The sequence below is a fragment of the Heterocephalus glaber genome, unplaced genomic scaffold (assembly GCF_053883595.1).
Source record: "Heterocephalus glaber isolate CG9 unplaced genomic scaffold, H.glaber_assembly_v1.0 deba00001720, whole genome shotgun sequence".
NCBI classification, from domain to species: Eukaryota; Metazoa; Chordata; class Mammalia; order Rodentia; family Bathyergidae; genus Heterocephalus; species Heterocephalus glaber.
In genome coordinates, this window is record NW_028258433.1 from 6,937,590 (window position 1) to 6,951,073 (window position 13,484).

The window sequence follows — 13,484 nt, forward strand, 5'->3', positions numbered from 1 at the left end:
GGCAATGTTCAGTGTTCGGGCAAAACTGTGTACATGCAGGCCACAGGGGTCTAGCCAAGAGCCCCATTATCTTGTTTCATTAAGTGTTTCATATTCTCCGGGAGTGTACACAGTGCTGTGTGGGAATTTGCTAGCCCCCATTTTACATAGGAGGAAATGCAGGAGCAAAAGGTTAGGAAACTTGTCCTAAATCACATAACCAGTAAGTAGTAGATCTAGGATTCAAACACAAGCATTTTAACTCCAGAGAATATGTTCTTAAACATTGTGTTATAGTGCTCCTCACAAAGTGCTCAATAGAGAAACAACTGGCTTATAGATGCAACTCACAGCAAACCTGTTAGAAATAAGCCTAGGTCTGTTTTACTGACACTGTGCAATAGTCAGTATTTGGGGAGGGGTATCTTTTCCTCCATCCTTCAGGATTATGTAACCTTGTCTCTCCCTCTGTCTCCATCTCTCTTTCTATCTTCCCCAATATTTGAGAGCCCTAGAGACTGAGGTTGTTCAATAGAAATTTCTGCAATATTGAAAATGTTCTGTATCTGCTGCACTATCCAAAATAGTAGCCTTTAGCCACCTGTTACTATTGAACAGTTGAAATGTGGTCAATTCCTCTAATTTCTGCATTAACTTAATTTTAACTAATTTAAATATAAATAGCTACATGGGACTACTGGCTTTACTGTTGAAGAGAACAGCTGTAGAGACTCTACTGAAATAATAATGACCATAGTAAGAGCTAACATTTGTTGAGCATTCATTAGTTAATTCAAACTTAAAAACAACTCTTGTCCTATTAAAATTATCCTCACTTTATAGATTAAGAACACTTAATTTACCTAATATTATTCACTTGCTCAATACTGTATAGCAAATGGGACAGGGAGTAAAAGAAGTAAAGGGTTGGAAAATTGATCTAAAAAGAGAAATAAAAGCAAAGACTTTTATGACCATGAATGGACTGCATCTTCATCTCATTTTACTCAGTATTTTATCAGCAGACCTGGCTCTTAGTAGTAGGTGATCAATAAAAACTAGTTGAATGAAAGAATGAATAAATATATAGTTAGAGTGTTGGTCTATACTACAGAGAATTATAGCCAATTGTCCTTTATTACTGCTAAGAACAGCCTGGGAGATTTAGATAAGATGAGGAAAAACTTCTTGAGATTGAAATGTTTCTGAAGGATATTAAAATTTATAGTGTGAAAGTATGTTTTTTTAAAAAAGATTTTACTTGATCAAAATGCACTAAATTTGATATGTTTCCACCCACAGAATAAAGGATTGATTACATTCATCCCTCGTCCCTTCAAGGCAATCATTCATTCTATGATGGAAAGGACCCTGTCTTAGCAGATTTCCTGAACAAAAGCAATTTTCTGAAAGAAATTCTTGCCAAACATATTTCATTTGGAGAATGAATCACAAAGAGGGCACATGTGTTCCCTAATTACAGGCCTGTTTGTTAGGAAGGCTACCGCACATCAGTGTGAAGTTATTCAAGACTGCAGATTTTATGATTCATTCCATTTATGAAGCTGTTTAGACTTTAAAATCAGTGGTCTCCATCTGCTTTTAATGGGAGATTTCTCCAAGCTTTATGATCTTCAAAAGATAATCATATGGTCATTTACTAATACTGATTTAGAAAACATAACAGACACTTTAAAGAAACTATGAGTGTTAATGGCACAGCTACCAAAGCTACCATCTCCTAAGTGAATGAGCCTGACATCTTTCATCCATTGGTCTATGATGCTTTATGGAGCAAATCTGTCTTGATCTTGGCTGCATCTTCAAGGCTGGCATGGCACCTCTAGTTGAATTCTAAGATAACCAAACACATTAAATTTTTCTATTTTCTTAGGTAAGAAACGTTAAGTCCAGAATAAATTAAAACTTTGTCCAGAGCCACTAAATAAGGCACTAACAAAATAATAGGGATGATAAGAAATGAAATCGCTATTGTAGCTTTTCACTGTGGAGCTTCAGAACCAGAAAAGTTTAATTTAAACTTTAAATCCAGGGGCGGGGGCAGAGATTTAGCTCTAGTGGTTCTGCTGCCTGCCTTGCAAGCCCAAGGTCCTGAGTTTGATCCCTGGTACCTCAAAAAAATGAAAGAAAAGAAAAGGGTTCCTTTCTCCCCACACCCCCGCCAGCATTTGTTATTGATTGATATCTTGATAGCAGCCATTCTTTCTGGGGTAAGGTGGAATCTCAGCGTTGTTTTCATCTACATCTCTCAAATGACCAGTGATGTTGAACATTTTTTCATATGTTTATTTGCTGCTTTTACTTCTTTGTCTGAGAAATGTCTGTTCATTTCAGATGCTCATTTTTGAATTGGGTCTTTATATTTGGGGGGTCTGAGTAGGGGAAGTGGGTGGGGGGGTAGGGGAAAGAAAAGAAGGGAAAAGAAAAAATACGAGAAAAGGAAAAAAATGGAAACAAAGTCTTTGTAAATACGGAAGGGTGGAGGGGGTGAAGGGAGGGCAGGGGAATGGGGAAAAAATAAGAATCAAGATGCATCATGTAAAGGTACAAGATCCCAAAGATGAGTGTAACTGTATTGTATATCTAAAATGTACCACTATACTTAATGAAAAAAAAGAAAAGAAAGTTAGCAGTCTCAGTATTTTCATGAATTTGCCATTGGGTATGGATTTAACAGGTGATGGAACAGCCAAGGAATTTATTAGGGAAAGAAACAAAAGACTAGAAAAAGGCAAGATGATGCCATCACTCATAAAGGAATAAAGGGAAAAGCCATGTTACCACAACCAAGGAACAGGCAACCGCAGAAGCTAGCTCAGCAAGAACTGGAGTCCTAGAGGAGATGCAGCAGGTTCTCGTGCAAACACTGCTCCAAGTAGAGAGGTCAGAAAGACAGAGTGTAATTTATTCTCTCACCAGGCCCTTCGATTTATCATTGTGCCCATCACTGGCCCCCATAGAATCCAGGAGACAAGAGATTCTGCATAGAAGAGAATGGCAGAGAATACATTTGAGAGAAAAACAAATGGCCCTGATATCTTCTCTTGTGCCTTCCGACAGCCTCTTCCTCTTTGTACCCTTATTCCACAGTAAGTAGATGATTATCATAACACTCATTATATTGCACAGTTACACTTCATTTACATATCCAACTCAAACCAAATCACCTGGTTTGTCCGGCACCAGTACAGGTACACACCAATTTTTGAAGAAAAGATTTTTGAACTAATGAATAAATAAATGATTGAATTTCATTCAGTTTCAACAAATATTTAGGGAGCACTTACACGGGGTCAGAGTACTCTAGGAGATTCTTTGTAGGTCATTGGCTGGTGGTGTGAAAGATAGTTAACACAGATAGCTTATTTGTCATTGTTATAAATATTAAAATCCAATATATATTAAATCTGGCATGTGACAGGTCAGTCTCTACTCTCAGTGGTACGTGGTTATCCAGGTGCAAAATCATGTTTCTGTCTTCAAGTAGCTTAAATCCTACTGGGCGTTGGGAGTCAAGAGGTCATTTTGAGTCTTTGCTATGATAGGGTTGTATACAAGATGTTGTGTTTCAGAGGAAGGGCACTTCACCCACCCCAGAAACTCAGGGAAGCTTTGGGATCATGAAAAGTAAGATTGTGTTAGATAAAGAAAGGTAGGAAGCATAAGCAAAGTTGTGAAATAAGATTCTGCATTTGTGGAAAATGATCACAGAGGAGGTACAGGCGTGGGGGCTGGGACTTATTGTGGAAAGCATTGTAAACATTTAGTCTGTAGCCAATAGAGACATCCTAAAGAACCCCAAGAAGAGACTTACAGATCCACATAGCAGACACCTCTGCCCAATATTAGCAGGCTATAGTGGCGCAAGCTTCTTGCCCCTCCATAATTCGACTGTGTTATGTTAAAAGTAGCAGAGCTTGGCTGGGTTCACTCCCAGTCAAGGTCAACTGACTCTTCAACTAAATTCTTCCCCTCTGAATTAACTGTTTGTTCTCTTCAGCAAAGATATGCTTGTGCCCTCATTCTACAGTCCTGCCCACTTGATACTTGTTATCAGCAGGTGTCCCAAGGCCTGCCCAGTTTCCCCCCCTTCCCACACTTATAAAAAATAAAACACTGGGTATCCTTGGGCTCTTTGTCTTTGTTGCCCAGAGCGGCTTAGGTCAGTCCAAGATTGTTTCTCTCAAGTCTCTGTGTGCTTTTAATTCCCACTTTCCTGTCTTGCGGACGTCATACTGGCTTGCAGGAGGCCAGGATCACTGCTCAGCATGGAAGAAAGTCTTAACATAAGATTAGATATGGTCAAAGGATATTGCATAATACACAGAAATAGGCAATATTCAAAACCCATATGCATAGTTACATTAGCACTGCTTCTAATCATACAAACCTGAAAAGTTACTCAGTGTCCATGTTTTAAAATTTTATATGTCAAAACTGATTTCACTGTCAAAATTTTATATGAAAATGTGATTGTGTATTCTCAAAACCTGATTTAAACAGAGACTTCTATTGCAAATACTTTTTTTGTTTTTTCCTGTTATCTACTCTTCTCTCATAACAGATGATTTGCAGTTATAATCACTCACCAAGGATTTGAGTTCAGTGCTACACATGCTGGGCGTAAAACACAGTGTCTTAACCTTGTGAGGGAAATGATCTAGCAGGCACTTCCCAAGCCTGGGGAAGCTCATGGGGGTGAAGCTTTTAGTGTTACAGACTCTAGCACTCTGTACCCCTCCTTGGTCACAAAACTATAACTTTTTCCCCCTAAGCCTTATAAAATTTGTTTTCTTAAAACCCAGATATTTGTCTGATTATGTCTAACAATCATTCCCTCATTATAACAACCTCTCAGTGATGTGGTCACTTTGTTCTAAAATTTCAGTAATTTATGTGAACAGAAATAAGTTCTGACTAGGTAATTGGAATTAATTCCCAGTTTAAAGTTGCCTACTCTCTTTACACTCTGAGAGATGATTTTTTTTCCCAGCCAAAACAAAAACAAAAAAAGTATTTATTAGGCACTCTGGAGATTGTAACTAGTTTACTCATTTTGTATGTCTGGTATCTTACACAGCATCTGACCCATAGTAGATGTTCAATGATCAGTTTATTAATTTAATAAATTGAGTTATATTTTTATTTGAACAGTCATGCCTCTTTCTGCAAACATTTTATTTCTCACTTTTGTGCCATGTTTCTATTTTAAAATGTTATTTTCTTCCATCAAGCTATGCATGCTGTGTTACATGTTATGTAGGATCCTTATAGCCTGCTATGGTTTGAACTGTCACTCCCAAGCCTCTCAAAAGATACGTTGCCATTCTCAGTCACTATGACTGTGGCCTTATTTGGAATTAGGGTCTTTGCAGGTGATCAATTTAAAATGAGGTCATTTGGGTGGGCCCTAATCCAGTACAATCCTTATTAAAAGAGGAAATTTGGACACAGATCCCCCCTCAGGAAGAATGTCCTGCAAAGATGAAGATGGCAACCGTGCAATGTAGCTACTAGACAAGAAATGACAAAGATTGCCAGAAAATTATCAGAAGCTAGAAGAGGGGACTGGAATAGATTTTCCCTTATAGCCTCAGAAGAAACCAACCAGGCAAATTCCTTGTTCTCAAACTTCCAGCCTCCATAATGGGGAGACAATACATTGGTTAAGCCATCCAGCCTGCAGTGCTTTATTATGGGAGCTCAGAGAAATATTCATGGCCCTTTGGACATATCATTTATAGTTTGTATCACTTTTTACTCTAGTGAAATGTTTGCATATAAACCTCCACTTTAATTGTGAGGGCTTTTAATCAAATATTATATCTCAGTCATTTTCATATCCCCTGCATAGGCACACAATCAGTTTGATGTAATTATTTTCTTGCTAGACTCTGCTTACCCTAAGCTCACATCATAATTGATTTCTATGGAACAATATGTAGTCTTCTATTGTTTTGCTTCACTGAAATGTAATGATATCTATGAGATAACTTCTGCTTTTGTATTTTCACATTTCAAGATCATTTTGCTTATTCTCCATTGTTCTATACTTTTCTACACTTACCTGAATACAAATCATTCCATAGTTGCTGGGGTTTTCCATAGTTACTGGGGTTTTTTTAAGTGTCAAGGATTGAACCCAACTGAACAAGAGCTCTATCACTAAACTACAACCTCAGTCCCATATGTTATAGTTCTTGACCAGTTTCCCTATTATTTTCATGAGAATAAGTGGGCACCTCTTGAATTTTGCTTTTTTTGTTGTTTTGGGGCTTTTTGGCTCATATTTATTATAATTTATAGAATTATGATTCATTACTTCTTTTGCTTAACATTTTCTTCTGTCTTTTTTAAAATTTTAAGATCCCACTGTATTTAAAACACTATACGACATTCTATAGACACTTATACCTTACTATCTCATTTCTTCCCATATATTCCTTGCAAACTCATGTGTTTGGAAGAAGAAATATCATTTCTTTTTCTTTCTTTCTTTTTTTTTTTGTACCAGGGATTGAACTCGGGACCCTGCACTTGCGAGGCAGGTGGTGGAACGACTGAGCTAAACCCCTAGTCCAGAAATATCATTTATTATGTCACTTAATCAATCAGTTTCCTACTCAGATCTTCCAAATCACTAAAAATATGTCCCAAATTCCTTTTTGTATCAACAGGTATTCTCAAGTGGGCACACAGAATTCAAATGTATTGGGTAGTTAAGAATAGGAGGGTCATTGGGTGTTGCTGGGTTTCCTTCCATTTGCATATTATGAATTACATATTCTCTTTTTGTCACCCACTGTCGCCCATTGCTGTTGGCAAGAGGGTGACAGAGGTTGAGAGAAGATACTTCCATGGGGATTAGAGCACTATTTTGCTTATTTACTAATTCTTAGAAACAATTTCTTGTGTTTTCAGAAAAATAGCACATTGTTTTCTCTTCAAGCAAGTTTTTATATCATAGTGCTATACCGGTAGTAATTTTCCCTTGTCTTTTTCTCAATGTTACATTCATTTACTCCTGAACCTCTTACCACTGTTTCTGATTTCCCCAATACTTCCATTTACCTCTTTAGAGTTTTTTTTTTTTTTGGTACTGGGAATTGAACTCAGGACCTTGCACTTGTGAGGTAGGCAGTGGAACCACTGAGCTAAATCCCCGGCCCTATATTTTTATTTTTAGCATGCTTTGTGAAATATCTTCTTTTTTCATTTACTCCAGGGATTCCTTTATTTTCTTTAATAAGTTAGAACACAGAGGTAGATTCCTGACATCCTTGAACCTTCCTCTAAAAGAAAGATTAGCCTGCATTTAGAGTACACAGAATTGATGACTTTCTCAGCAGAGAAAACAAACATAACACATTCTACAGGTCACTGGAACAGGATTCTCCATTCCCACACTTCCTGAATTCACTGGTTAAAAAAAATCAGGGGAGGCTGATTTTCAAGCTCCCACATAAAGAGATTTCAGAATGCTCATGTTGAGACATAAATATATCTGCTCAGTACAATAGACATGGAGGGGAATTTTGAAGTAGACACTGACATGACATAATACAGAATGACCTTGCCAGAGTAAAATATTTTAAAATAATGACATCTCAAAGTCAGAACTTGATTATATAGATGTATTTATAGCCTGAAAAGCTTACCTGAATAAATTCATGACATTTTTACCAAAACAGCATTCTTTTATGGCAAAAGGAGATATTTACTAAATATTTATAGCTCTCTTTGAACTAAAACAAATGTCTAGATCCTCTTCTGTGTGCTTTAAATATTTTTCCTTCAAGATCTCAGATTACTTAGCTTCTTTTGGCTACCACTGTATCCTAGTCTGCCTTTCATACTCAGCTAAGCATCCAGTCCTTGCCTTTCCACTTTTTCAAACTCAGCAGATGCATTCACATCTCTCCAACCCATCTTCTTGGCAAACAAGTTTGCATGGTGTTTTTATGGATTAGGAAGATGCACAAAGCAATTGTACTTCTGGTAATCAGTCAGGATTGGACTCAGAAGTATCTAAGCTTTCTCTATTCATTCTTAAAATGATTCTATTCTATTCATTCTTAAAATTGTGAAGCCTATTATCAAAACCTGTTTTCAATGCTTTTTCTTTACATATTTTATGTCCCTTTAAGGTTAAAATGAAAAATACATATTATATTGTAATACTTGGAGAATAGAGATAGTAATTCTCCCCAAAATTCTCTCTGTTAACATATGTCATGGCCCAGAAAAAAATGCATTGTTGCAGTAATGGTGCTTCCTATATGTAGGTCAATCTACAACCGCAATCTTTTCCAATTGTCTTTTGGGTTGAGATTATAACTGCTATTTGAAGACTTTTGACTTAATTTCACTGTACCCTGTCAAATGTGTAGTTTAAAGTTATTCTATTAAATTATTTATAGACATTTTTACACTAAATCTTAGTCTACATATTGTCAATTATTTATTCAATGTTCAAAGAGTCCCAAAATTATATTTGGAAAATGAGAAAAAATACACAATAAGACTTTATCTTGAGCTCCAAACCCACGGGGAATCTCCTTCCTTATTTCTCCAAAAGACTTGAAATTGAGCATGACCAAAAAGTACCCATGGCTTGTCACTATGGTTTCCCTTGGACCTAAATTCTACTTGCATCTTTTCCAGATCTTCTAGAGAATTCTTTCTTCTTCCTAAGATACTGTACCTGACAGCATCTCCTCTTCATCTTCTCCTGTCCCATTCCTCCTAAACAAACAGAAACCTGTCCACCATTGGTTCTCTATTGTTTTTTAAAGTGGTCTCTCTTGGTTCGTCAATCAGTGGATTATGGCTATGTATATAATACTAACTTCTCTTTCCCCATTTGTGTCTGTTGCTTTTGAATGCAGGGACTATGCTTGTCCAGCTCCTCCCTTTATGAAATCAGTTAATATTTCTTTAGAACTTTACTATGAGCCAGAAACTGTGACCCAGGGAAGGATTCGACAGTGAACAAGAAGGTCATAGACTCTCCCTAAAGAAGATGACAGTTTAGTGGGAAAGAAAGATAATAAATAAGAAACAATATCAAAGTGTATTATATCCTCAAAATATGGCAAATATGTTCTCTCAAAAATGCTAATAAAAATAAGCTATGTTTTGTAAAATCAATAAGTGCTTGTAAACATAAGATAGAAAATACTACAGGAAGTCAATCATCACTTAAAAAAATATATTATTACAGAACCTGATTTGGGAAAGTGATAATGGATTCCTGACACATATCCTACTTGGTATTAGGCACAGCAAGGTAGATAATCAATTGTCAAATGTTTCATTCATAGTTTTTTGGTCCCCAATCAGTGGTATTTTCCACATCAAAATTTAGAAATGGGAATATGCTGTACTGGCTTCAACTAAACAAGACAGAACTCCAGCCAGAGAAAAAGACTCCAAGCCAAAAACAAAAACACTTTAATTAGTCGTTTCATTGCAAGATGTTGAAACAGCTCCAATCCAAGGAAACTAAAGCCTTCAGCGTCAGAATGGCTTAAAGAAGAAGAAAAAGATGTTTCATTTATTTAGGTGTTTGATCTTATTCCAATTTGGAAAAGAAAACCTAAAGCCTTTTAGGGTAATAAATTTGGCAATAACAGCATGTCGCTTTCTTAATATAAGAAAACCTAGGCTTTATATGACATCAACTTTGCAATCTTTAAAAATTTTATCAGCAAAATTGATGCTTATTTTAATGTTTAGTTAATACTCAGCATTTGTTTCTGTGGAATATTCTGTTTAAGTTTCTTACACATTCTTTGTTAAATCTTGATTTCAGAAATCTTGTAGACAAATAACATTCTAAAAATAGTTCTGAAATGAAGAATATATCTAAAAGAAATTCTAATCACTTATGTTTTAAAAATGGTGAAAAATATGACTTGAGAGAAACTTTTAATTCTCAGTGTAAAAATGCATTAAAATTAACCTGAATAGGAATTTAACTATTTAAACATGGTTTTCTACCACCTGTCAAACCCAACAGTCTTATCTTTAAAACTGATGATGAGAAATATTCTTTTTTATGCTTACACTTGGAGAAGAAAGGAAGAAATGAGAAAGAAAATAAAAGAATAGTTGTGCTTACAGATCATGCTTCAGTTTATTCAAATACCTGAAAACAATACCTGTATATCAAGAAATGAAAAGGTAAAGCAGAAGGATTAGAAATTTGAGACCAGCCTCATCAAATTAGTGAGTTAGAAAGACCTTGTCTCAGAAAAAGAAAGGAAAAAAGCAAGCTGAGATGTAGCTCAATGTGAAGGACCTGGGTTCAATTCCTAATACCATTGAAATAAATTCAGACCCTTACAGTTTCATCTGCATGTCAGTATCAACTTCAAAATCAATTATAAAATATCCACATTCATTTTTCTATTGTTTACTTTATTCTTTATCTGAATAATCATCTGATTAATTTATATTAAAGGAAATAATATCAAATATTTCATTTATATCATCTCTGTTTACAAAGCCAATAAGATTTTTCATACCAAAATGTGAACTCCAGGAAATCACGGAGACATTTTTTTTTTCCCATTATGTTTATTGGTACATTTTCAGTATAAAATACAGTTACATTGATCATTGGGCTCTTGTACCATTACATGAGTATCTTGGTTATTTTTCCCCCCTTCCCCTGCCCTCCCTTCACCCCCTCCACCCTTCCCTATTTACAAAGACTTTGTTTCCATTTTTTTCCTTTTCTCATATTTTTTCTTTTCCCTTTTTTCCTTTCCCCTACCCTTCCCACTTCCCCTGCACCTTCAGACCTTTTCTTCCTGTCACACAATATCAATTTTACATTTTTTAAATTACAATATCAAGATCTAGGAGACATTACCACAGATTTTACAGAATTTAAAAGCATATAGAAAGCATATTTCAAAAATCTTTTTTGAAATAAATTTGACAACTTCTAAGAAGTACCTTGGAAGACAAACTAATGAAACTAACTCTGGAGGAAATATAAAATTTGAATAGCACCTATTAAAGAAAGTATATTCCTAGCTTGAAAACCTACCTATATGACAGCAGCAGGCTCATATACATTTTAACTGATAAATTATATCAAACAATTAAAGCAGAAAAAAAGAAGGAACACTTCTCCCCTCATTTTAGGAACTCAACATTGTGCTAATCCTAAAATTGGATACAGATAATAGAAGAAAAAATTATGAACATAGATAGAAATTTGCACTTGATCTTAGCCAAAAGGCCAAAAAGCGATACATAGATAGAAATTTGTTTAACAAAAAAAACTATTAGAAGTCAGATCTGGCAGGATGTAGAAAGTGGTTTTGTTATAGGGATGGCAGTGTTGGTTCAGCATTGGAAGATCCACCCCCAAAAGTCATCATTTTAACAGAGGAAAGGAAAAAGCCATATGATCCTCTCACTAGTTGGAGAAAAAGTATCGAACCAAATTCTACAGCTGTTCATGGTAAAAGCTATCAGGAGACTAGAAGTAGAACAGAAACTTCTCAACAGATTAAAGACATGTACTCCATACTTCCAGCAAAAATGCCTTACATGAATGGAGAAGATACAATGCTTTCTCCTTAAGGTGGGGAACAAGGGCAGATATGCTTACTCTTTATCTGTCCATTAAGCTTTGAAACATAGGCCCCACCAAAATAGTCTGGCAATAAAATGACACAATTAGGATAGGATTGGTAAGGTAGAAGCAAAATCTTTGTATGTAGATGGAATGATCATCTACAGAGAAAATACTAAGAAATCTCTAGGAGCCCTAGAACTTGTATTTGAATTTAGCAGGATTAGAAAACACAAGGTATATATAAAAATTCAGGTCTGTGTATACTTGCTATAAATGAAGAATTGGATATTGAAATTTAAAAGTTATGTAGGAGTACAAAGGATCTAGAAAAGTTAAAAACAAAAACAAAAACAGTGTTGAAAGATGTTTAGTACCTAATTTTAAGACTTCTTCTAAAGCTACAGTAATCAAAGCAGTGTTGGTGTAAGGAAAGACATATAGATCATTTGAATAAAACAGAGAATCTAGAAATAGAACCATACATATATGGCCCACTGAGTTTTGAAAGATTATTTAACATTAGCATTTTATAGAATATAAACTCGATTCAAGAGCCAAGGAAGAGATAGTGTTTTCAGCAAACGGCACTAGAACACCTGGTATCCATATATAAAAAATTAACCTCAACCCTTTATTTCCATACATGAAAATAACTTGAAGGGATCTGTGAACCTAAATAAGAAAGCCTAAAAGTATAAAACTTTAAGAAGAAATTATAAGGGAAAATGTTTATGAATTCAGGGTAGGCAAGGACTACCTAGTATACAAAAGACATGATGTATAAAAGAAAAAAAATGATAAATGAGATTCCATCAAAATTTAGAACTTTAAATGACATCATTAAAATGAAAAGCAGTCTTTAAACACACCATATTTACAATGCATATAACCTATGAGCAGAATATATAAAGAATTCTTAGAACTCATTAATAGACAACCCAATTAAAAAGTAGACATAAGAAGATGATAAATAGCCAGTACAGCACAAGGGAAGGAGTGCAACTCTAGAATCAGAAAAATACTAATCAATACAATAACAAGACTGAATTATACACTCATTAGGGAGATGAAGTTAAAAGTTTTAAAACCCTTGTCATGACTTTTTCTTTTTGTTGGATTCTCCCCCCTTGCGTTTAATTTGTCAGGCCCAATGGATTCATTTTGCTGAGTATCTTGGGGTTGTGATCCTTATTGTCTTTTCCTAGGGTATTGTCTAAAATTTTTTGGAGTGCCAGTTTGATATTCATAAAGTTCCTTAGGTGCTCTTTATCATGAAAGTATCTTATTTCTCCATCAATTTTGAAAGATAGTTTTGCAGGGTACATCAATCTGGGTTGGAGGCTGTTTTCCTTTAGGGCTTGAAATACATCCCTCTAAGCTCTTCTTGCCTTGAGGGTTTGCATTGAGAAGTCTGCTGTGATTCTGATGGGCTTTCCTTTGTATGTGATTTGTTTCTTTTCTCTCACTGCTTGTAGAATTTTGTTCTTCTGTTGGATTTCTGGAATCCTAACTATTATATGCCTATGTGTAGAATTTTTTTGATTAAGGCAAGCTGGAGTCCTATATGCCTCACTTGTCTGTATGTCAAGTTCTTTTCCCCTCCTTGGGAAGTTTTCTGCCATCACCTCTGTGAAGCTTTTTTTAATGTCATCTGCACTCTCTCCTGTTTCTTCATTGACTCCAGTCAGTCTTATGTTACTCTTCTTTCCATTGTCTAGCAGCTGCTGGATTAATTTCTCGTGTTCCTTTACAATTTTAAAGCAATTTTTCTTTTCCTCCTCACTAATTTCAATCTTATCTTCTATATGTGAAATTCTATCCTCACACTGGTTCATTCTGCTGCACAGACTTTTGATGGCATTTTTAATCTCCTGGAGATCTGTTTGTA

The 13,484-nt window shown here is 35.4% G+C and overlaps 1 pseudogene; it reads left to right on the top strand.

Annotated features, from left to right (window-relative positions):
• LOC101722106 (retinoid-inducible serine carboxypeptidase pseudogene) overlaps positions 1-13,484 on the top strand; it is a 185,067-nt pseudogene that overhangs the window by 116,006 nt on the left and 55,577 nt on the right.